This window comes from Xenopus tropicalis, chromosome 3 (genome assembly GCF_000004195.4).
Source record: "Xenopus tropicalis strain Nigerian chromosome 3, UCB_Xtro_10.0, whole genome shotgun sequence".
NCBI lineage: Eukaryota > Metazoa > Chordata > Amphibia > Anura > Pipidae > Xenopus > Xenopus tropicalis.
In genome coordinates, this window is record NC_030679.2 from 137,144,962 (window position 1) to 137,171,815 (window position 26,854).

A 26,854-nucleotide genomic window follows, 5' to 3' on the forward strand; every position below is an offset into this window, starting at 1 on the left:
ATGACACACATTTATTAATTGGAAACAGGTCTGGAGTCTGGGATTTAAAATAGGCCCTGGCATTCCAAGTACACAGAGGCCCAAACAGCCCCCCCATAGGCCCAATAAATAGTGAGTGTCTATGGCACCTTACAGCAGCCCCTCTGGCATTTGCCTGAACCCACAGATTGCCAGTCCGGGCCTGATTTTCAGTACACAGAGGCCCAAACAGCCCCCCCATAGGCCCAATAAATAGTGAGTGTCTATGGCAACTTACAGCAGCCCCTCTGGCATTTGCCTGAACCCACAGATTGCCAGTCCGGGCCTGATTTTCAGTACACAGAGGCCCAAACAGCCCCCCCATAGGCCCAATAAATAGTGAGTGACTATGGCACCTTACAGCAGCCCCTCTGGCATTTGCCTGAACCCACAGATTGCCAGTCTGGGCCTGATTTTCAGTACACAGAGGCCCAAACAGCCCCCCATAGGCCCAATAAATAGTGAGTGTCTATGGCACCTTACAGCAGCCCCTCTGGCATTTGCCTGAACCCACAGATTGCCAATCCAGCCGGATTGGAAAGTATACATATATTTGCTGTTAAAAGCAGTGTCCCTTACTTTTCTCTGCTTCTGTCTCCTGAGACAATGTAGCCGGCTTCTGCTTGATTGTTTCAGGAGTTATAACCAGCATTGAAGAGAATATAAACAGATATACAGAGACTTCTTTAAATAGAACTTACCTTTACCAATAACAAAACTAGTGGCTTAACTATAGAGGAAGGCAGGAAGCAGAGCCATGGGGGGGCCTGGGGGACAGGGGGTCCAAAACAAGTATTATGGGACTCAAGGTAGGTTCAGGGCTCCTTACCTAGTTACACCTAGTTACAGCTCAACAGCCACTATTATATCAAGTCTGCTTTTATCCCCCACTTTTCTCGCAATGCAGTACAGGTATGGGATCTGTTATCCAGAATGCTCGGGATCTAGGGTCTTCCGGATAAGGGATCTTTCTGTAGTTTGGATCTCCATGCTTTAAGTTTTATAAAAAATAATTTAAACATGAAATAAACCCAATAGGATTGATTTCCATCCAGTAAGGATTAATGATATCTTAGTTTGTGTCAAGTACAAGGTTCCGTTTTAATATTACAGAGAAAAAGGAAATCATTTCTAAAAATTAGAATCGTTTGTTTAAAATGGAGTCTATGGGAGATGGCCTTTCCGTAATTCAGAACTTTCTGGATAATGGGGTTTCCGGATAACGGGTCTCATACCTGTACTTACCTTCTCTCTAATCCTTGGCCAATAATAGACTACCTATCGTGTGCACAAAATATTCCTTTTTTTGTATATCTGCATTTCATGACCATACAAGGGCCCATATTAACTACCAGGGGCAAAACCAATATATTAGACAGCCGGTGTTACCATTATTTATTGAGATGATTTTTTAAAATGTATTTCGGCTTACACAGGCAGCGTGGCTGCTCCTACCCATGTGTGTGATTTTGGCAAAGAAGGAATGTGGCCATATAACGGAATACTAGAATGCCATACTCATAAAGCTTATGTCACACATGGATATTAATAGCTGCTAGTCGTATCAATTATAGCTAGACACATAGCCACTGCTGGTCTCCTTTTACTTGATACCACATCCCTTTGGCGTCTTACCAATAAATCCTACACAAATTTCAGTTTATGTCTAAAGCCACCAGTATACAATCATATTATTTCCTTCACTACCTCCAGTAAAACAATACAACTTAAACATCCTTCCCTTTTTCTCCTCCCTCAGATCTACAAATACAAATATTCCCAATGGCACATTCACTCACAGCTAGAGAAAACCTCTCAGCCAACCTGTCTTTCCCTTTTTATCAAGGCAAGGGATCTTCAGGAAGGGATTCATGGAGCACTAGGACCTCATCTGGGCACTCTATCCGCCTTTTGGTTGCTCTACATCAGGGGTGCCCAGACGTTTTCCCCCAGCGATCGACTTTTGACTCCTCCCCGCGTATGTACACGACGCAGCCTATGTACGCATACCCAATAAAGGCACGGAACTGCCACGGGGGATCGACTGGTGGACTGTGATCGACGTTTTGGCCACCCCCTGCTCTACATGTCGTAGCCTTTAGAAGTGTAGGGTGGTGATGTGGTGCCTATAGTACCATTGGGAAGTAGGGTGAGATGGCCCCTATAATTTTAGTGGGGATAACAGCTTCTGGGAAGGATCAGTAGATGTTAGTTGAGCACCAGTGTAAATCTACAGGCCTATTGCTTACAAAGGACAATACCTTACTGTAATGTTTAATATTGGCAAGCATTACAATGATATCAGTGGGCGTTCCACTGCCAAGGACCCAACTCTCAGCAGTTAAAAGCAAACAGGTCACTGCGGATACAGAGGGCCCACAGGGAGACTTCCGCCAATGCAGAAACCCAGCCGGATCCCTGATGCGTGTCTGTGAATTGTCCGGATGAAGGAAGAGGGTAAAAGAGCAGACGCATCGACGGTAGAAAGGGACCAAGCTAGCCAGCGAGAGGCATTAGGTCACATCTGCTATTATGTTCTGATTTTCCGCTTGAGGCCGGACATTCTATTTTAGTCCCCATTTCTTTCATATCCTCTACTTCTCAAAATCCTTTCCTTTCCCTTGTCAAAGCAAAGTCACTCCATGTGGTGGGATATTAAGGGACACTATAGAGCTCATTTATTATTATAGGGCAACATGCTATGTGCAAAAATCAGGGGCGAAATGTGCAATTGTTTGCCCGAGAGATCTGTGCATAGACACTATGGGTATTATTTTTGCATTCGTTGGTTCTCTTGCGTTTGTCTCCATGGCAAAAACAAACCTTTCCTTCCTGATTAATGAACATATAAACAGGTTGATGCATAGTTTCCTTTTTACTTTCCCTAGTTTCCATGAAGGTGCTAATGATTCAGTCAGTGGCATTCCTAGACCGCGTTGGGCCCCCACCAAAAAATCTTTAGAGGGGCCAGGCGCACAACACATATACTTCCCGCCCCTCCAGTTCCAAACCTGCCCATCCCCCACATCCCTGCCAACCACTCATGTCCCAACTCCCTCCTGCCCCTCCCTTAAGTCCCCCCTTGCCCCATAATTCTCAGGTAGGAGAGCGGTGGGGAGGGGGGGTCCATTAAAGTTGTAGGGGAAGCAGACCCTGTTGTCTGGGCCCTCCTGTTCCCTAGGCCCCCTCCCTGTGACCACGGAATCTGCTTCCTCTATAGTTATGCCACTAAATTCACTTGCAGTTTAAGTCTTGCCAACGTTTCCACATTCTTCCCTCTCCTTTGCCACGCGTTAGTATAATCTCAATAGGTTCAGAGAAAAGTTCCTTTATTTTGTTTGACCAATATTTTATCATTATCATTATTTTTTGTGTATTGCATTTTAATGATTAAAACCGATCCCGCTGCCACATTTGTGTGCCACTTTCCATGACCTACGAGAGTCTTCCACAACTGTCTATTCCTTGTAATGTGTTTATTTATTTTCCATCCCAAGTCCTCTATGCTATTTCACAGATTATGTCATGGGTTAATCTCTTTGCGTTTGTGTAGATTTCCTTATTATTACTTTAGTTCTCAGGAGAAACAGGAGAACCAAACCTACACAAGAATTAGGCTAAAAGACAGGGGGTACTTTATTATAATGCACAAGTTTTAGTGAGTCATGTGACAGAAATGACATCACTAAGCACCGTTTATAAGGATAGAATTTACAGTTTGGTCCCATAGAGAAATGACCAAACTTCTACACATACAACATAACATACACTATTATGTCTGCACAGAAACCAGTGCGTTCTCCATCAGAATTTCTGCAGCATCAGCTTCGATGACAGATTTACCATCACAATGGTATCTGACGCCCCACTTAGCTTCCCAGCAGCAGGCCTGAGCCCACTGAGCATGTGCAGTGCCACTGACACACAAACGATGAACAAGATCCAAGATGGGGAGCTGCTGGGAACAACTTAAAAGGCATTACTGGTATAGGGCTACTGAACCTCTGGGGTTGCACCTTGTCTGGAGAGCCCTTCATTTTTAGAAGGGCTGCCTGGGTCAAAACTGTTTACCCAGTTTTCCAAATTAGGTAAACAGGGAAGGACGCGATTCGCTTATTGCCATATCATAGCCCACCCTGTGACGTCACTGCCTCGTCCCATGATGTCACAGTCCCTCCCCCTGGCTTTTGAACACATTCTGCTCCTTTATAACAAAGCTGCTTTCCAGTGCATTGGGCATGTTATCCACTATAACACATCTATGGTACCGAAATGGTACAGGAAATCACAGGCAGATGATCCAATATCCAAAATCCACATCTGCGGGACAGATTTTATTGAAATGATGACATCAAAGTAAGAAGCCTGCGGAAAACTTGGGGAGGCTGGGGACTGTACAACATCTTCAGAGAATTCTGCCACGTCAGGCCTCTAGTTGGGCAGCACCCTCTCAAATAAAAATCAGACTCTGATTACAGCTGCACTGAACGTGTGGCATAGGAAACAATGGGACAGGTAAAAGGGACCATGGCACGTCTGAATAAGGGGAGGTCATGAAACAGAACAGGGCATGAAAGGAGACAAATGTCAAAATCCTTCCAGAAAAGAGAAATAAGAGTGACGGTAAAGTTGGTGCGATTTGCGGGCAAAAGAATAGGATAAGGGTTTCACTGAGCAGAAAAATAATACACTGAAATGACAATAGGGCCCAGTTAACCTTAAAATCCAGTCCCTGCTAGAATTAGTAGATATGGAGCAACACAGAAACTGGAGGCTGTTTGTGCCCGAGTCGCACTGGCAACCCCAGACAATGAGTGAAACATAGAAGAGTAATGACCCCCCCTGCGGCACACAAAGGATATGAGAAGCAGCGCTAAGGATGTCAGCAAACAGAAAACAAAGCCTGACATTGTCCCACATCCTTCTGCCCCGTCAGAGGGGGGATTCTGCTCTCACAGCCAGGCCCTTGCATGGGAAACCACTTCAAAACCAGTTCCTAACAATACCCAGCTCTGTCCAATGCTGTGTTCTGTATAAATGCAGAAATATTACAATAGAGGGATTTACACATGCATGTTCATGGAAACTATATCTCAGCTGATGGAATAAGGAAACTGTTCAGGCTGTGTTACTGTGAGGAGGAATGAAACGGAGGAATGAAACACAAGAAGGTTTTAGAGTTTTGCTGCTCTTTCCTAAATTCAATTATAAATTTAATCTGTATTTAAAGGGATAGTTTTCATTTAAAAGGATACTGTCATGGGAAAACATGTTTTTTTTTCAAAACCCATCAGTTAATCGAGCTTCTCCAGCAGAATCCTGCATTGTAATCTGTTTTTCAAAAACACAAACTGATTTTTTTATATTTAATTTTGAAATGTCACATGGGGCTAGCCATATTCTTCATTTCCCAGGGTGCCACAGCCATGTGACCTGTGCTCTGATAAACTTCAGTCACACTTTACTGCTGCGCTGCAAGTTGGAGTGATATCCCCCCCCCCCCCCCCAGCAGCCGATCAGCAGAACAATGGGAAGGGAGCAAGATAGCAGCTCCCAGTAGGTATCAGAATAGCACTCAGTAGTAAGAAATCCAAGTCCGGCTTGGGACTCCTCCAGTTACATGGGAGTAGGAGAAACAATAGGTTAGCTGAAAGCAGTTCTAATGTGTAGTGCTGGCTCCTTCTGAGTTAGTGAATTAGTGAATTTTATTTAGTTTTTTATTTAGCAGCTTATCAGTTTGGTATTTCAGCATCTGCCCAGTTGCTAGGGTAAACTTTAAGATAAACTATAAAAAATAGTAGCAAAAATGTTGTTAAAAGGACATTTTAGTCTATTTGTCACTGTCCACAACTGAAGTGGTATTAGGCTATGAGCCCTTGGACCCTGGGCAGCAGGTTACCAGAGGTGGCAAAAAGTCTTTTAACTTTAAGAGTCATTTTTATTTATGGATATTCGGCTCTTTTAGTGCAGAGAGTAAAATTACACGTTCTGCACCAAAAAAGGAAGTTTTACAAATATAAATAAGTGCAAGGGATATCACAACTGGGCACAAAAGGGTGATATAGAAAAAATAATCACTGGTGTTAAAAAGCACATGGAAGTGCACATTGTGAAGCAATAACAGTATTACACTATATTTTTTTTCTCTTTTTTCTTTTATTTTCCTCTTAAGACCTCATCGCTAAGTCTAAAGCAGAAGAGTATTTTATTGAACCAAAAAAGCAAGTGCCAGACCCCTTCTCCTATCCCCAGTGGGGCTTCCTGCAGTGAAGGGCCATCCCTTTAGTGTGGGCATCTGTCCTAGCAACAGATAAATGGGCTTAATCAAGGCTTTGTGAAATTGACTCTCAAGGGCCCATGCCTAAAATGGCAGCTTTTAAGGGGGTGTGGCACTTAGGTGCTTATATGGCAAATAAAGTTTTGTGGGTAAAAAACTCCCCTGCTGCCACTGGACACTTAATCTGGCCAAAGAGCTGTGAGGTATGGACGTAGGGTACCTGAATCTCCATGATCAGTGCAATAGCAAGTCCCCCTACTGCCCTGGGCTCGAGGGGATATTCTAGTTCAGTGATCCCCAACCAGTGACTCAGGAGTAACATGTTGCTCCCCAATCCCTTGGATGTTGCTCCCAGTAGCCTCAAAGCAGGGGCTTATTTTTGAATTCTTGGCTTTGGGGCAGGTTTTGGTTGCATAAAAACCATGTGTACTGCCAAACAGAGCCTCCTGTAGGCTGCCAGTCCCCATAGGGTCAACTAGGATATCAATAGGATATAAATAGGATCAAATAGCCAATCACAGCCCTTATTTGGTACCTCTAGGAACATCTTTCATGCTTGTGTTTCTCCCCAACACTGTTTACATGTGGCTCATGGGTAAAAAAGATTGGGCCCCCCTGTTCTAGCTAATACTCCGCTTCTATAATTTCATTTTCAGCTGTATTTGACTGTCCATTTGCTCAGTGACATCACAGTTCACCCCCTTGAGCAGTAGGCAACTCCCCCTGCTGCTGTGAATATAACACAATAGGAGGGCAAGAGGAAGTGATTCCGTATAGGGATTAAAGTGATTGTGAGCAGCCAACCTGAGAATAACAGAATATTAAGCAAGCTTAGAACTGCAAGCAGAGTCATGGACTCCTTTAAAAATGAGACAAAATAGTAAAATAAATTTCCCTTGACCAAATACTACTGGAAAATAAAATGACATTCAGAAGAAAAGTGTAATTGTGTATATTGAATAATAATACAAGTGATTTGGGAAGATTTAAGCAGCCAGAGGTGCATTCTGGGATCGAGGCCTAGCGGGGGACCCTTCTTGTGTATTTGGGCAGTCTTTCTAAATGCTTGATGGGATTTAGGTCAGAGCTTTGTGCTCTGCTCTCTGCAGCGTGTCCGGGTTTTTCCAAAGAACCTTTCTTTGTGACATGTAGGGCTGTCACACTGCTAGTTGGAAGGGCCGTTCCATAGAATATACTCATTGCATGACAAAAAAGCCGCGCTCCGTTGTGTCATGTAGGGCAATGGCTGGGCACGACCCGTGGCGCACATTATAATGAAAAAGGCACCTCTACAACTTACTATGGCATCGGCGAACATTCATAACCTTTTATATGCATTTGTCAGGCACAACCAAATCTACATGTGTTTGGTGTTTATTATGGAGGCCGCTGGGTTTTTTATTCTTTTGCTTATACACTTGGCTGGGCAACATCAATATTTCCCAGCAGTGTACCCCATCTTACATTGTTGACCCCCCCAAATGTATTCATGTTTCATATGTTTCAAGTCAATGGCGACCATTACTGACAATTCAACCTGATTTCCATCACCTTGCCCAAAAGGCTGCCATCTGCTCATTAACTACAATGCCAATGGCAAACTAGTAGGCACCACTGCAGTTAGAGCCACTTTAATAACTGTGCCGTGCTGGATTTCAGTCACCTGACTCAAGCAGAAGATGCGCTATAGAGCTTATACTGGACTTACTTCCGCCCCCTATCTCTGACTTACCACAGGATTTCCTGAGGTTTTTACAAGCATGGTATTTATTTTCCATTGATATATGGAACTAAGCAACATGAATCGAAATGCTTTAGTCACTACAGAAAACGGACATTGAAATGCCTTTAATGTAAATATAGAAAGAGACAGAGGAAATAGAATTGTGACCAAACTCTGTAATGATTATGAAGCCAATTGTCTTGTTTACTGTAGGTTTAAAAAGGTTTTCATTCATACAGTATCTAAAAGTCTAAAGCAGGGATCCCCAGCCTTTATTACTTATGTAAAAAGTGTTGGGGAGCCACACAAGCATGAAAAAAAGTTCTTTGGGGTTGCCAAATAAGGGCTGTGATTGGTTGTTTGGTAGCGCCATTTGGGCAGCTGGCCTGCAGAAGGAACATGTTGCTCACGAGCCACTGGTTGGGGATTAATGGTTTAAAGCAAGTGGACTTGCAGGCCAAATGACCAAGAACAATGATACTGACGATTTGCTAGCTCATTCTTCATCCAGTTGTCCTATGTGCAGCTTGGTCATTAACAGCAAAGGACATGGAAGAAGGTTGTAGTGAAGAGCAGTGCTGAGGGAGATCTTTGTGGTACATGACCACAGAAACCGGAACCAATTCAGAATTTGCTTATTTGTGTAATGATCTTGATATAGTCACTGAGATATGAAAAGCAATAAGATGACTTGGACATGTGAAGGGAATGGAGGAAAACAGCACTGGCAAGAAGTTACTGAAGAGTAACCCAGTAGTAAGAAGGAGGATGGGCTACAAAAGCAATGGCTTGATGATATGATGGAGGACCTCAAAAGAATGGCAATGGAGGAAGATGGCACAGGAAGATGGCAAAAAGAGGAGAATTGGGCTGAAATTGTTAATGATGACAGGACCCTATACAAGGGCTGAAGCTCCATGTGAAGAAGAAATAATTATGCCACTTGGAGACTTGTAGTTAAAGTTATTTTTAAGGAGATATTACATTATCACTGGGCTGAAATTGTTAATGATGACAGGGCCCTACAAGACCTGAAGCCTGGAAATTTGTAGTTAAATCATCTTTGAGAAGATATGACATTATCACTGGGAAGTGGGAAGATTTAACCAAGAACTCAGCACACAACCCCATCAATAGGGGCTGATGTGTATGGGTTACCAGAGGAGATAGCATTAGGATTGGGTGCATGGGTTGCACCATGTCCTTCCCATGGGCTGATACAACTGCAACCTGGCAGCCTGGCATCCTTTCCGGGGCAGACCATTGTACTGTCAGTTCATTATATAAGAAGTAGGTTTAGATCCTTACTATACCTTGCCTTATGTGCAGGTGTATACTTGGCCTTATATATATATATATAGCCTAGTCCCAACCTCCCCTGCCCATTGTTCTACATAGAAAATTACAAACTGTGGGTGGAAAAAGGATGTTTGGGTCTCCCATAGAGCTCTGACCCTATTGCTCATGAACTCCATTGTCTTCCCACAGACCAGCGGCACTTCCACTCTCAACACTCACAGCTCAGATGTCTCACTCTCTGATTAGAGCTGTCTGTAGGGAGTTACAAGCACAGGGATGACTGCCCTGCATGGACCCCATGTCCCATAACCCCCCCTGTCTGTGTCACTGTATCACCCTGCAGTGGGAGGGGCAGACTCCGTGTCCCATAGCCCCCTCCTGTCTGTGTCACTGTATCACCCTGCAGTGGGAGGGGCAGACTCCGTGTCCCATAGCCCCCTCCTGTCTGTGTCACTGTATCACCCTGCAGTGGGAGGGGCAGACTCCGTGTCCCATAGCTCCCTCCTGACTGTGTCACTGTATCACCCTGCAGTGGGAGGGGCAGACTCCATGTCCCATAGCCCCCTCCTGTCTGTGTCACTGTATCACCCTGCAGTGGGAGGGGCAGACTCCGTGTCCCATAGCTCCCTCCTGTCTGTGTCACTGTATCACCCTGCAGTGGGAGGGGCAGACTCCGTGTCCCATAGCTCCCTCCTGTCTGTGTCACTGTATCACCCTGCAGTGGGAGGGACAGACTCCGTGTCCCATAACCCCCCCGTGTCTGTGTCACTGTATCACCCTGCAGTGGGAGGGACAGACTTCATGTCCCATAGCCCCCTCCTGTCTGTGTCACTATATCACCCTGCAGTGGGAGGGGCAGACTCCATGTCCCATAACCCCCGTCTGTGTCACTGTATCGCCCTGCAGTGGGAGGGACAAACTACGTGTCCCATAGCTCCCTCCTGTCTGTGTCACTGTATCACCCTGCAGTGGGAGGGACAGACTCCGTGTCCCATAGCCCCCTCCTGTCTGTGTCACTGTATCACCCTGCAGTGGGAGGGACAGACTCCGTGTCCCATAGCTCCCTCCTGTCTGTGTCACTGTATCACCCTGCAGTGGGAGGGACAGACTCTGTGTCCCATAGCCCCCTCCTGTCTGTTTCACTGTATCACCCTGCAGTGGGAGGGGCAGACTCCATGTCCCATAGCTCCCTCCTGTCTGTGTCACTGTATCACCCTGCAGTGGGAGGGACACACTCCGTGTCCCATAGCCCCCTCCTGTCTGTGTCACTGTATCACCCTGCAGTGGGAGGGGCAGACTCCATGTCCCATAGCCCCCTCCTGTCTGTGTCACTGTATCACCCTGCAGTGGGAGGGGCAGACTCTATGTCCCATAGCTCCCTCCTGTCTGTGTCACTGTATCACCCTGCAGTGGGAGGGACAGACTCCGTGTCCCATAGCTCCCTCCTGTCTGTGTCACTGTATCACCCTGCAGTGGGAGGGGCAGACTCTATGTCCCATAGCTCCCTCCTGTCTGTGTCACTGTATCACCCTGCAGTGGGAGGGGCAGACTCCGTGTCCCATAGCTCCCTCCTGTCTGTGTCACTGTATCACCCTGCAGTGGGAGGGGCAGACTCTATGTCCCATAGCTCCCTCCTGTCTGTGTCACTGTATCACCCTGCAGTGGGAGGGACAGACTCCGTGTCCCATAGCCCCCTCCTGTCTGTGTCACTGTATCACCCTGCAGTGGGAGGGACAGACTCCATGTCCCATAGTCCCCTCCTGTCTGTGTCACTGTATCACCCTGCAGTGGGAGGAACAGACTCTGTGTCCCATAGCCCCCTCCTGTCTGTGTCACTGTGTCACCCTGCAGTGGGAGGGGCAGACTCCATGTCCCATAGCCCCCTCCTGTCTGTGTCACTGTGTCACCCTGCAGTGGGAGGGACAGACTCCGTGTCCCATAGCTCCCTCCTGTCTGTGTCACTATCACCCTGCAGTGGGAGGGGCAGACTCCGTGTCCCATGAAGTAATAATACACAGAGTAGTATGACAGTGTACCTAACCTGAGTACATCCCGCTCCCAAGCTTTCATATCAGTGCTGTGCCCTGTTGGGTAAGTAGATGTCCCCAGCGTCACTGTGTAGCCTTGATGTGCACGGGGCAGTTTCCCAGCTCTGTACTCACTATGCTGTTTAATCACGAGGCTGAAGGTCAGTGTAAGTTGCTTTCTCAGCACCAAACTTCTCTCTGAAGCAATTCTGCAGAACAAACTGCTGGGGCTGGAATTATTTGGTGGGGAAAGGTAGTAAAGAAGAAGTAAAGCTCTCCCAACTCTTGAACTACAACTCCTATAAACTACAACTCCCATATCCCCACACCAGCCTGCTGCTGCCTGCTACTGTACCAGTACCATTATCATTATCAGCCTATAGATACTCAGCCCCGTTATACAGAGCGGGGAGATCATTATCGGCCTATAGATACTCAGCCCCGTTATACAGAGCGGGGAGATCATTATCGGCCTATAGATACTCAGTCCCATTATACAGAGCGGGGAGATCATTATCAGTCTATAGATACTCAGCCCCATTATACAGAGCGGGGAGATCATTATCGGCCTATAGATACTCAGTCCCATTATACAGAGCGGGGAGATCATTATCGGCCTATAGATACTCAGCCGCATTATACAGAGCGGGGAGATCATTATCGGCCCATAGATACTCAGCCCCATTATACAGGGCGGGGAGATCATTATCGGCCCATAGATACTCAGCCCCATTATACAGGGCGGGGAGATCATTATCGGCCCATAGATACTCAGCCCCATTATACAGGGCGGGGAGATCATTATCGGCCTATAGATACTCAGCCCCGTTATACAGAGCGGGGAGATCATTATCGGCCTATAGATACTCGGCCCCATTATACAGAGCGGGGAGATCATTATCGGCCTATAGATACTGAGTCCCATTATACAGAGCGGGGAGATCATTATCGGCCTATAGATACTCAGTCCCATTATACAGAGCGGGGAGATCATTATCGGCCTATAGATACTCAACCCCATTATACAGAGCGGGGAGATCATTATCGGCCTATAGATACTCAGTCCCATTATACAGAGCGGGGAGATCATTATCGGCCTATAGATACTCAGCCCCATTATACAGAGCGGGGAGATCATTATCGGCCTATAGATACTCAGCCCCATTATACAGAGCGGGGAGATCATTATCTGCCTATGGATACTCAGTCCCATTATACAGAGCGGGGAGATCATTATCGGCCTATAGATACTCAGCCCCATTATACAGAGCGGGGAGATCATTATCGGCCTATAGATACTCAGCCCCATTATACAGAGCGGGGAGATCATTATCGACCTATAGATACTCAGCCCCATTATACAGAGCGGGGAGATCATTATCGGCCTATAGATACTCAGCCCCATTATACAGAGTGGGAGATCATTATAAATGTATAGATACTCTGTATCATTATACATAGTACAATACAGGGTTTTATTATATGTAACAGTGCATAGCAGTGCATAGACTGTGTATTTGTCCATTAATTAGCTTGGGGTGAATGGAGGAAAGGGAGCACGTACAGGCTGTACAGACACATAACCCCCCCCCCCCCCCCCATCATGTGAGTTACAGCACAGGCTTTCCCTATGCCCCTGTAGACATTATCTTTCTCTGGAGGGATTCTTGTCACGCAGCTACTTATCTGTACGGTTTGGTACAGCCCCAGCTCTGTCCCACACATCATTCTGTGAGTGAGTTATGGCTACACAGTTTAGTAACCAAATATACCCCACAAGCACATGAGCTGTGCAAGCACAATCCCAGCATGCAAGCAGGGGGAAAGCCAGAATTACTGCTTACTATAGATTGTGTGTCCAGCCTGTGGTTCCTCCACTACTGCTGAGCGAGCTACAACTCCCAGAACCCTTCCCATTAGCTCTCTTGCTTGTATCAGTGAACTCATTTTAGTGCAAAGTGGTCCCTTGGGACCATAAATATTCTGAGTAAATTATTATAATAATAATAATAATAATGATTTATTTATAAAGCACCAACATATCCCGCAGTGCTGTACAATAAGTGGGTTTCAAACATTGGACATACAGAGTAACATATAAAGCAATCAATAACCGATACAAGAGGTGAAGAGAGCCCTGCCAACAGAGCTTACAATCTACAACTTGTAAATGGCATGCTCTTGGACAGTTAAGAGCTGTCAATTTAAAAAAATAAAAAATAGATGTTTCTATAAAGTTGCTTAGTGATTATCTATGACCGGCATCTCTTCCTATCTATAAGGGGGGTTCAAGTGCATGGGGAAAATATGCCAATGACACTTCATTTCTCTCCCACAATGTAGGTGTGAATAAGGCATCCCAAGTATTTTAAACAACGTCCGCATTCCAAATATTTTCGAAACTTTCTGAACTGCCCGGGGATATTTTTGAGCCTTATGAGTACTTATGTATATCTTTATATATGTGGCACTGTATCTATTTACAATGCATATATAGTAATATACAGAGAGAAATACACGTGGGAATAAATATTAAATGGCACTGGAGGTCCCTGCACCATAGAGCTTGCAATCTTGTCAAATTTATTATGAAATATCTATCTTTGAGCAGTGAGACCTACTAGAGGTGTTGGGACGTGAGTTAGGCTGTCCCCTTAGAGTGGGCTGAATAAGAGAAATCTGCCCCCCAAAGTACAGCAGAAGCTAAGGGTCTGGGTTTAATTCTAAATCTATTAAGGATGGTAATGGTACAAAGTTTGCTCAGGCCTAGTATCTTATAGCAACCAATCGGTGTATGTTTTCAGACACCTGAAAGTAAATACTTGGTTGCTATGGGTTACTAGACCAGTAGCAAACGTTTATATGTTTTATAATATTATATTTTTATTATATTTGGGAAATTGCATTAGGACTATTGTCACGTTCTCAGTGTGGCCTCTAGAATGAGTCCAATAGTTTCAGTCCATGTGCCCCCAGTATTGCCCAGACATGGCCTGTTTATGACTAACTAGAAGCGACACAATCATCAATATCATTACCAAAACCCATGACCCATTAGGAGGCACATTATAGAACCACGCCAGAAATAACCTTCCCATGACTTGGTATCAATATTCATTCTACTGCAATCTATGGCAGCCTCAGAACTCATGTGATGTTTAGGAAAAGATTAAACATGATAAGAAATGAATTACGCTCCACTGGTCGTATGTAACCTGCTGGTTGTAGACTTTTTAATCCTTTAATCCCAAGAAACAGTCTACAGCAGGCAGGTTTAGATAACAAGTGGAGCGTGATTGGTTCTGAGACGTTGGACTGATTCCAGAGGCGAGGCTGAAATGTCCCCATCAGCAGTCGCCTCCTAATTCAGGGAATTTACCAGTTGGGAAGAAGTTGGGATTCTCGGACTGCAACACAAGTCCTTACTAGTATTAAAGTAATGGTTCTGGATCCTGATGAGTATTCATATGACTTTGGCTTCTGGTATGCATCCCTGGGGCTAGAGAGACTCCAGCTGAACCTCTTTACTGGGAGCCTTCACCGTGGGGTCTATGGGTACATTAGTGATACTTGGGTCAACAAAAAGGTGTCCCCCGCCCAACCCGGTCCACTCCCAACCTGCCCCTGACCCAACCTGTCCCACCTCTGATGTCAAGAAGGGCGCAGAGTGAATGCACACTTATAAACAGAGGCGGAAGCCAAGCACAGTAAAGGTCCCCATACACTGGTAGATCCGCTTGCTTGGCGATGTCACCAAGCGAGCGGATCTTTTCCCGATATCCCCACCTACGGGTGGCCGATATCGGGAGAGTCCAGGGTAATTTGATCGTTTGGCCCTGGGAATTATAATGACGGGCATAGGTAAAGTCGGTCCGGGGACCGCATCAACGAGCCGATGTGTCCCCCAGATCCGACTAGATTTTCTAACCTGCCCGATCGAGATCTGGCTGATTTCAGGCCGGATATTGGTCGGGCAGGCCCATCATTTGTGCCCATACACGGGCCAATTAGCTGTTGAACAGGTCTAAGGGACTGATATCGGCAGCTACTATCGGCCCGTGTATGGGGACCTTAAGGTTGAGGATGGGGAGGCCAGAAGGAAACCCAACCCTCGAACCCAACTCTTGTGTGAATGTCAGCTCAAACCCGCCTAACCCATGGGTTACTAATGTGTATCAACCACCAGCTAAGGAATAAAGATGGGTTTCAGTTATTCATATCTGTTGCATTTGCAAGGGGTCATTAAGTAGGTGCAGGGCAGGGTGCAAAGTGCAAAAAATGCGTTCAATTCATTGTGTTTTGTTCTGCTTTTCCTCTTGCACCTTGAAAATTGCTGCATGTCTCTGCAAAATTGAATTCAGAGACACCCCCCCTCCATGAATGCAGTGCTACCTGCTTTTGGCTGCACTGCATTCATGGGGGGGCACAGGTATCCATATAGTGCTAGCTGCAGCGTTTTTCCAGGGTCTCTGTAAATGACCCCTATGTATATGTATGTATATCTTTATTTATAAAGTGCTACTTATGCACGCAGCGCTGTACTGTAGAATCCATTAATACAAACAGGGGGTTATTAAGATAATAGATAAATACAAAGTATAACAATAAATACAAATAAATACATGATACAATTGCAACAAGAGTCAAAAACACAAGAGGATGGAGGTCCCTGCCCCGTAGAGCTTACAACCCCTATAGTCATATATATTGAGAGAGAACGGGGATCACATTGAAACTAACCTGGACCCTTTAACTTATTTTTCCTTATTCTCGTAATATCATGACAATAACTGTAACACAATGGAATCTGGCAGCATTCCCAGACTGTTACACTAACACATGGCTGCAGGCTCGGGGCTGGAGGAGCCTGTCCTTTTTGGTAAGTGCCAAATTGGCTGCATTGCACAAAGGCTTTTGGCCGATAATTTTTGGCCACAAGCCATATCCTGCATTTGGATCTATGTGCTAATATGTCACTCACTGGGACTTAAATGCATAAGAACATAAGCTATACCCAATAAAGCAGAGACTAACGTTGCCCATGCCATGTCTTTGATCAGTGCTTTGCCAGCCAGGCAATGATTTACAAGTAAAATGCACTATGTTAGCAATTGGCTGCCATTGTAACAACTCCTGTCCAGCGGGAGAGGCACAACAGAAATATAACTAAAAACATCTTTCTGTTCTGTGTGCTTAAAGATTTCACCTTTTGTGGGAATGGCCTCCCGCTGCCATAGTGCAAACTAGCCTGTTCCAATATGGGCTTGTCTTGGCAGGAACGGTCTACATCTCCTACATTAAAGGATAAAGCCAAATAATGGTCTGCACACTGAAGGTTGTTGGGGATCAGCCCTGAACTACAGCAAACAGACTAACGCTGGGGCTGACTCATGCTGCGAGTCCCACGGGGACGGTAGAGCTCAATAGGTTGTTCCTGGAAAATAAAAGTGTTTACTGGTTAACATAGCAAGGGGGTTATAATAACTCTGAAGGGGCCACAAGAAGGAAAATAAATCTTTGTAATGAAGGGAGCTGCAGCCATTACAACTCCCCCAGTCTTTGGCTAACATGTTGCCCATGGGCCTTTTGTGCAAAATATTAATATATTTACCCTCTGTCCGCTGATAGCTAGACGAAATGTCGTTGAGTACGATATTCGGTGTGTATGGCGGATCGACGAGACGACTGATATCGCAAAGGCTGCAGATATCGGTCGTCTTGTTGATTGGTGCGTTTATGGAACGTTCAGCGTTCAGGGCTGAATTGCCAGGTGGAGGTAGAATTCCTATTGTTTCTACCTCCACATCTGATAATTCAGCCCTGAACGTCGGTGGGGGAAATGAACGATCTTTCCTGCGACCGATGGGCCGAAGATCGGAATTGCTATGTGTATGGCCAGCTTTAGCCATTGCTTGTAGGATTGTACATTTTTTTTTACCCAACGGCAAGGGTTAATTCTTTGTGTCCATTGGGCCTATACTATACACCTCAGAGAATTACTGATGTGAATACTAAGAATAGCTTTAACTTATAGAATATAATAATATGGAACTTGAGAGAAGCTTGCCAAGGGGGATGTTGATTCTAAACTTGGCACCCTGGGAAAATGCCCTCTATGCCCTAATGGAAAATCAACCCAGGGTTCAGTTTATCCTCTCTGTACCCTATAAACAAATAGGAAACATGGGTTATTAGCTGGTACATCCCTTTTCTGAGTGCTGCCCAGATTCTATGTATTAGGATAGTGCAGACTGCCCAACTAACCAACCACTGGCGGAGGGATGAAATATTGTGGGGGGGGGGGTGAGTGCTCTACATTCTTTGTTGCTACTGAGATATATATTCCATGGCCAACTTTAGCTGAACTGTATCCCAAATATGTAGCTTAATCTTGAAAAGCAAAAACTGGCTGACCCAAGGCCAAAATCACTCAATATATTATACAAGGGATGGAGTCTCATTAAGCACCCAGCTGCGTTTGTAATCGTACCCCCTCTGCAGCAACCGTGTCTCTATAAGCAGAGGCCAATGGAGGGGAAAGAGTTAATTTGGGAATTGCTGATGTGGATGAAAGCTTGCAGCAATTTCCCTGCTTCTCCCAGTCCTGATGGAGAACATCTGTTTTCTGTCCTTGTCCAGGCAGAATGTCTTGAACATGTGGACTTGACTATGAAATCCTCATTTAACCCTTATTTTATGGTAAGGGCCAGATGTCTGCAGAATCAATTTTTTTTGGAAAGTAGGGAAGGGGCAGTGGCCAGTCCTGGGGTAAGTCAAGGGGCAACTTAGTGGAGGAGCCTGAGTTAGATGAATGGTGGAAGTGGGTGGAAGGGGCAGCAGTCTCTGTGTTATTATACAATATATATTCATAATTACGATAACAAAGAATGATTACTATGCCCTGTCACTGTTACAAATTGCAGAGAGCAGGGACATAACTACAATACAGCAGATCCCATGACTGTGGAGGGGCAAAGAGGCGCCGAGTAAGGGTTGTAAGCTTTGCTCACACTCTCCCTTCTGCCTCCTGATGCCTGGGGTGGGTATTGTGGGTAACGCCATCTGGAGGGGGCACTTTTGCAAGTGGCCTGGGCAAGTCTCTGTATGCCACTGGCAAAGTGGACAAGCTCTCAGCTAAGGAAAATGCATTGTGAGCAGGGAACTCATACATTTGCTGGTAGCTATAAAACCTAAAATATGGTAGTAATAATAATACTAATTAATTTGAGTTACCGCATATTTAGAACAGCACAAGTGTCCTGACGGGGTTTGAAACCCTTTAAAAGGGGAAGTTAACCATAAAATGAATGAATAAAAACTGTTGAGAGGGTTAAAGGGCATACTAATCGAAAATGACAGATGACCAGAAAAAAGCCTCAATTCCACACCACACAAACACAAAATATAAAAGCAAATAATTTACAACCTGCAAGAAAAAAAAAAAAAAAGACCAACTGCAAATGTCCATGTCTGCAACGACTCTTTGAGATTGGTTTGCTGGAAAATGCCTTTTGTTCATCACCATCATGGAAAGACTCCTGACCAATTACAGAGCTGTACCCCTCTATGTGGCGCAGTCTTAATTTGTTTGGGACTTGCCCAAAACTGTGTCCGTCCCCTGTCTGGGCACTGGGCATAGATGGAATAGATCTCACTAACTTCACTCCTGCAACCTCTCTCTATTACTCTACATATTTATACCCACACGTACCATCATACTGCATACTCTGCCACTTTCACATGAAATGTTGTGTTCTGGGCTCCGGCTCCAATGAAACTAGAGCTGCCAATGGGCAACTAACTTTTGCTCGTGCCCATAAGCCAGGCAGTTGCAGAAAAATCAGCGGCAACAATATCAGATTTAGTAACAAGGCAATGCATCATAAAAAGAATAAATTAAAATAAAGGGGTAAGAAGAGGTAATAAGCGTGTCTGCAAGAAAAGGAAGGGGGTCACAAAAATGATCTCCCCTGGAGTTCTCTGCTCTCTTATACTAATGCTACAAGTTATTGCTCAGTGTACCCCCATAACATAATTCCTCCTATTACTGAACTCTTTTATTAATAGCACAGTCCATGAAGCCATCTAAAGGCCCCCATACACGGGCTGATAGAAGCTGCCGATATCGGTCCCTTGGACTGACTCGGCAGCTTATCGGCCCGTGTATGGGCAGAAACGAGGGGCCTGGCCGACCGATATCTGGCCTGAAATTGGCCAGATATCGATCGGCAAGGTTAGAAAATCCAGTCGGATCGGGGACCGCATCGGCTCGTTGAGGGCCCAGGGCCAAACGATCGGATTATTTTTTTTTAAGATACTTGCTACCCGATATCGCCCACCCATAGGTGGGGATATCGGGTGAAGATCCGCTCGCTTGGCGATGTCGCTTGGCGATGTCGATGTGTATGGCCAGCTTTACAGCTGCAGGGTAGGACTAGTTTGCTGGGATATTGGAGAAATGACTGGTTGGCCACAGTCTTCTCTAGCTCCCCATTGTCTCTAACAACAGTTCTTTTTAACAAGGAGATTCCTTAATGAATGTATTGCCTCCCTCTGCCTTTGGACACCTTGAAATGATCACTTAAAGATCGCTTATTGTAAAAAGGCTTGGGCTGAACATAAATTCTGTCTATTCTTTAAATTAGGAAAAATTTACAACTGAATCCAAAGTCACATTCTGCTTCCTGATCCCAAAGAGCAAAGTCAGACAGACCAGCACCACTGAGAAGCCTCTGTATAATGAACTGCTCTTTATCTAAAAAGATAACAGGCTGCAGCTGGGGGAAGGGAGGGGTTTATTTATACTGAAGGCTTCTCAGTGGACTGTTGATTTGTTAGACTTTGCTCTTAAGGATCAGGAAGCAGAATGTGACTTTAGTTTCAGTTTTGCTTTTCGGCAGCAGCACCCCTGCTTACAAGAACCACAATGGTCGCCCCCAGCTTATGTCCCACTAAGCTCCTTTTTATATATTGTAAGCTCAAGGGAGCAGGATCCTCCCACATTGTCCCCTAACAATATGCAGTCGTACAATGGTGAGACAATTCTGCATGTATGGGTATCACTATGTAACACACTGTGGGGGACGAGGCCACTTTAAAAATAATAATAACAATAATATTAAAGTGTGTAATAATTCTGTCAGTAAGCCCCTCTCAAGAGCATTTGTACTGTTATGGATCTTAAAGTGACCACTGACTCTTCCTGTTTATCCAATATTAATTCAGTATAATGTTAAGGTGTTGCTCATAAACATCTACTGTGTGGTGTGGCTTGGCATTAGGCTCTCTGTTGGGCCCCTGCCCGATACTGAACAACTGGAAAGAAAAACACACAAATACACAGTACAGCTTTCTGTATTACTGTAAAGTATGCACTGGCGCCCACACCTGCCTTTCCTTTGGACTGGTCTTCACTTGTGGTCTAATTTATAACTCAGTATGGTTCCTTTTTCCATTTCATTATAAACTAGCATAAATAACCCTTCATATCTCTTAATACAACTGTTGCTACACACCCCTCTCTATTACTCTTCCCATCGCTCCATATAACCCCTCCCTATAACTCCTCCCTATAACTCCTCCCATTGCTCTATATAACCCCTCCCTATAACTCCTCCTATTGCTCCATATAACCCCTCCCTATAACTCCTCCTATTGCTCCATATAACCCTCCCTATAACTCCTTCTATTGCTCCATATAACCCCTCCCTATAACTCCTCCTATTGCTCCATATAACCCTCCCTATAACCCCTCCTATTTCTCCATATAACCTTCCATATAACTCATCCTATTGCTCCATATAACCCCTCCCTATAACTCTTCCTTTTGCTCCATATAACCCCTCCCTATAACTTTTCCTATTGCTCCATATAACCCTCCCTATAACTCCTCCTATTGCTCCATATAACCCTCCCTATAACTCCTCCTATTGCTCCATATAACCCCTCACTATAACTCCTTCTATTGCTCCATATAACCTTCCCTATAACTCCTCCTATTGCTTCATATAATCCCTCCTTATAACTCCTCCTATTGCTCCATATAACCCCTCCCTATAACTCCTCCTATTGCTCCATATAACCCCTCCCTATAACTCCTCCTATTGCTCCATATAACCCCTCACTATAACTCCTTCTATTGCTCCATATAACCCCTCCCTATAACTCCTCCCATTGCTCCATATAACCCCTCCCTATAACTCCTCCTACTACTTTATATAACCCCTCCCTATAACTCCTCCTATTGCTCCATATAACCCCTCCCTATAACTCCTCCCATTGCTCCATATAACCCCTCCCTATAACTCCTCCCATTGCTCCATATAACCCCTCCCTATAACTCCTCCTACTACTTTATATAACCCCTCCCTATAACTCCTCCTATTGCTCCATATAACCCTCCCTATAACTCCTCCTATTGCTCCATATAAACCCTCCCTATAACTCCTCCTATTGCTTCATATAACCCCTCCCTATAACTCCTCCTACTACTTTATATAACCCCTCCCTATAACTCCTCCTATTGCTCCATATAACCCGCCCTATAACTCCTCCTATTGCTCCATATAAACCCTCCCTATAACTCCTCCTATTGCTTCATATAACCCCTCCCTATAACTCCTCCTACTACTTTATATAACCCCTCCCTATAACTCCTGCTATTGCTCCATATAACCCCTCCCTATAACTCCTGCTATTGCTCCATATAACCCCTCCCTATAACTCCTCCTATTGCTCCATATAACCCCTCCCTATAACTCCTCTTATTGCTCCATATAACCCCTCCCAATAATTTATACTTGAAAACATTTTATATTCCCATTCACGCTTCCCTGCAGTGTTGGATACATTAGTGCAGGGCTGCCCAACTGGAGTCCCACTGCATAAATGAGGGGAGTTCCAAGGGACTCTTTACAGCCCCCAGCTTGCCCATTAGATCTGCAGCGTATGACATCATGATGTTGATGTAATTTGGCCAACCCCAATACAGTAAATGCTATATACGGGGCCCGCTGCAGGGACAAGCTGGAGAGCGCAGACAAGCGGCACATTTGGTAGCACGGGGCAGACACACGGAGACCACACTGAAGTTACAAACCTTGCCTTATTCATACAGTAACCACATACACATAAAGCCCAGCAGCAGCAGCTCAGTGTTCATTTCTGTCTCACTCTGGGCTTCCCTTCCTCTCACCCCCTCTCATCTCTGTATGAACACATTTTATACATATATATATCTATACATGGCACTGAGTAACTGGGGGTGACTAGTAGACAGCTTAGTAAATGAGCCGCACTAGGCAGGCAGCAGTGATTCAACACTGAGCACACAACGCCTCGTACCCCCACAGGCTGTCAGGGCTTGCTAAAAACCGTACTGCGGCGGCAGGCGGAAAACCCCAGGTACACCATCCCTGAACACATCAATCTGGGCAGATATTTTTGTGGCCACAAGAATTCTTTGTTACATTCATCCCCTATTGCATCCCATCCCTGCATTGTCTGTCCTCCTTGCCTCTGTGTTGCATCTCGCCCGCTTCCATTCATGCCCCCATCTGCCTCACCCCCCTCCCTCTCGCCCCTATGAAATTGTACACGGCCCTGTGTATATGGGAACCACTGTGGAACTCCTTCTACTCTCCCAGTGCTGATCCCACGCTCTCCTTATCACTCTTAAAGGCACAGTAATGCCAAAATCTTAAAGCTGCTGTGCTCTGATGTGTATAGCCCATGCTGGGAATATTATCCAGCGCCTAAGCACTGTTAAAATGTATTTATCCCAGAATAACAAACTTTAAAACAGTTCTCAACATTATTATACATTTAAAAATAAGTAATTTTTAAAGTATACTACCTTTTTAAACTTTATTTTATACAAGCACTGTATAATCGAGCTGCGTAAATTGATGGCGCTATATAAATAATAATTATATATATATTAATAACTTTGTTATACTGCTTGAGTATATGCTTTTGTATATATATATATATACACACTATAGGATATCAATAGGTGATAAAGTAGTCTAGACAATATTTCTAATGCAAATATGAACCATCTCTTCTTTTATTGCATGTTACTCCCAGCATGCCCTGAGAGACAGATGCTGGAGTCTGTAGTCCCATAGCAACAGCTGGGACACAATAAGTTGCAGATCCAAGTTCTCATAGACTTACCGTGAATGGTTTTGGTGGCTTTCCTTGCCGGATCAGATAGGGATAGAGACGACTAGGTCTTTGGTGGTCCCTCCAGTGGTCAGATCCACGCCCCCCCAAAAAGTCCCTTTAAATCCCACTCCTGGCTTTGCCCTCGCAGGGGTGTTTCATAAGTGAAAGGGGATCCAACAGGTAACGTGATCCCAGCGACAAACTTGGAAGCACTTTTACTCCTTCTCCATTCAGCACCATAGATCCACCATAGGCTCTGAGTTCCCTCTTCCAAGATCTAAGAGTGGGCTTTGGTGGGGTGTGCTCACTACACCCATTTTTTTCTGGCTTTCACTTCTTTCTCTCCTCCAGAAATACAATCCAGATGGTTTTTTTCTCTTTATCCCTATGGGGCGCAGAGATGCTGCAGATCAGAGTAGGAAGAAGTCTCTTTATAGAAAGAAGAAGTTGAAAGAAGCAAAAGGACAGAGCAGCAGGGAGAAGAAACAGAGCAAAGGAAAAGGCTTCTCTTTAGTCAGCAGCTCTGACAGACACAAGAGTTCAGGGAGAATTGCACTTTAAGCTGCACTGAGTAGATCTCTCCCTCTGTGTCTCCACCCCCCCACCTCTTTCACTGTGTCTGCCTCCCCCTTCACCAGTCGCACAGCCACTATTCTCTGCTATCTGAACAGGGAACTAACTAATTATGGACACGCATTTGCCAAGGGATGGGGGGGGGTTGTGAAAGGGTGGGACTACTTTTATTATTTAGGATCTGTCCCGCACATGTGATCCCAAAGGGAACCAAGCAGCCCATGTGCATTGGGAACATAGTACATGTGACTTTGTGGCTGACTAGTTTCATGCCCCCGTACATATAACTGGGGTATGGGCAAGGGTGATCTTCCCACTGGGGAGCCAAGGGACCTAATGACTGGGAAATGTTTCATCTACTTAGGGCTAATGTCACACCGGTGGCTTTTCCTTTGGGATTCAATTAGCGTGGCTAATCAGCCCAAATGTGACAAATGACCCGCTGCTAGATAAGCCACACAGGCAGGGGCAGGCTTGTCCTTGACTTCTGTAACTGGAAAGTTTCATCAGCCTTGACAACCGCCAACCTGCAAAGCAAGAAAGGTCCCGGGGGGCCTTGGATGTATCACACCTGCAAGAGTTCCCACATTCAGCAATAAAGTCTTTTTAACTCTACCTCTGAGATATCAATACCATGCAATGCTCCCCAAACCACACCCAAGTCAGCCCACGTCCCACCCACATGTCAGAAAGCCACACCCCCTTTATAACCTTAAAAGTAGTCCTGTCCTGGGAACAACAGAACAGCTGTCAAGTATAAATAACAACTTGCACTTACCCTGAGGCTTTATGGCTTGTCAGCAGCAATGTTTTGGTGGTTTATCTCCCAGACCTGCCGACCCTTCATATAAAATTTGCTTTTATGGAACCCCCCATGACATTAAAGAGAGAATTCTGGGTGGGCTCATGGGTTTTCTCTGCCTGGTAGAACTGAACTTCTTATAAAGCTACATGTTCCCCGTGGGCGTGCATGTAACTTCTCCAGCCGATGAGTATTTCTGCCCCACCAGGTGAGATGCCCATCTTGGCCCAAGGCTGAAATCCCCCTACCGAGTGTGCGTCAAGCCGATCAGCAGAACAATGGGAAGGGAGCAACATAGCAGCTCCCAGTAGGTATCAGAATAGCACTCAATAGTAAGAAATCCAAGTCCGGCTTGGGACTCCTCCAGTTACATGGGAGTAGGAGAAACAGTAGGTTAGCTGAAAGCAGTTCTAATGTGTAGCGTTGGCTCCTTCTGAAAGCTCAGACTCAGGCACACTTTACTGCTGTGCTGCAAGTTGGAGTGATATCCCCCCCCTCACCCCCAGCAGCCGATCAGCAGAACAATGGGAAGGGAGCAAGATAGCAGCTCCCAGTAGGTATCAGAATAGCACTCAATAGTAAGAAATCCAAGTCCGGCTTGGGACTCCTCCAGTTACATGGGAGTAGGAGAAACAATAGGTTAGCTGAAAGCAGTTCTAATGTGTAGCGCTGGCTGAAAGCTCAGACTCAGGCACAATGCACTGAGATGGCGCCTACACACCAATATTACAGCTACAAATACATTTGTTGGTTCAAGAATGAAATGTTAAATGTCAGAGGGAATTATTTCCTATGTAAACAGTGTCATTTAGAAATAAAAAGTACATTATAAAAATCATGACAGAATCCCTTTAACAACTAAAATGATAGCCTAGTATACCTAGTGTATAGACACGGGGCTGCGGTTTAGTGATTAGAATATAAACCCAAATATACATTTCCCTAGGTAAATATCATAGTGTTTATTCTACCCAGCTGCGCCACACAGACAGCAGGTGCTATGAGGGGAATACCCTGCTTTATTCTTGTGGGCAATTTCACCAACATCCGTGCTTTCCAGTCAGTGGGCATAAAAACATAAGGGCTCATTCACATATGTAAGTGCAATTTACCTGCAGTGAGTTGCTTGTAGCTGTTGGTAGCTGCACGTAGCTGTTGGTAGCTGCACGTAGCTGTTGGTAGCTGCACGTAGCTGTTGGTAGCTGCACGTAGCTGTTGGTAGCTGCACGTAGCTGTTGGTAGCTGCTCGTAGCTGTTGGTAGCTGCACGTAGCTGTTGGTAGCTGCTCGTAGCTGTTGGTAGCTGCATGTAGCTGTTGGTAGCTGCATGTAGCTGTTGGTAGCTGCTCGTAACTCATTGTACAGCGCTGCGGAATATGTTGGCGCTTTATAAATAAATGTTAATAATAATAATAGCTGTTGGTAGCTGCCTGTAGCTGCTCGTAGCTGTTGGTAGCTGCATGTAGCTGTTGGTAGCTGCATGTAGCTGTTGGTAGCTGTACGTAGCTGCTTGTAGCTGTTGATAACTGTACTTCTGTTTGTAGCCCTTGGCTTGCCTCTTCTATCAAATTTGGAATGAAAGAACATTTGCTGAAATACAGAACTAGTTAAGATGACTAATGAACCTAAACTTATTTGTGACTTATTATATACAGCAGGTCTGTGAAGTCAAGAACCCATGATGCAGTAAAATAGCTGCAACTGTGTCCAGCTCTACCATGTAGACTAATTGTAATTATTGTCTGGGCAGAGTAACCTAATCACCCCAAAACTAAAAGCCTGTCTGCCATACTCCTGCTAGGGGGTGTGCTGGGCACATGGGAGGGCAATATGCTCTTTGCACTTCCATATAGTTGCACATGGCGACAATCAGTCCTTCCTGTCTATATCCCAGAATTCCATTGTCATTGTGGTTGCAAAACGGCAATGCTCTTGACGCAATTGTGCTGCGCCTACTGTGATTGCATC

General features: G+C 45.1%; 1 protein-coding gene across 1 annotated transcript in view; it reads right to left on the bottom strand.

Annotated features, from left to right (window-relative positions):
* Positions 1-24,164, bottom strand: part of s1pr2 (sphingosine-1-phosphate receptor 2) — a 29,409-nt gene extending 5,245 nt beyond the window's left edge. The window contains exon 1 of the mRNA XM_004918817.4: positions 23,522-24,164. The gene's annotated coding sequence lies outside the window, so the exon portion shown is untranslated. The remainder of the gene's footprint in view (positions 1-23,521) is intronic.
* Between the last annotated feature and the right edge of the window lie 2,690 nt (positions 24,165-26,854).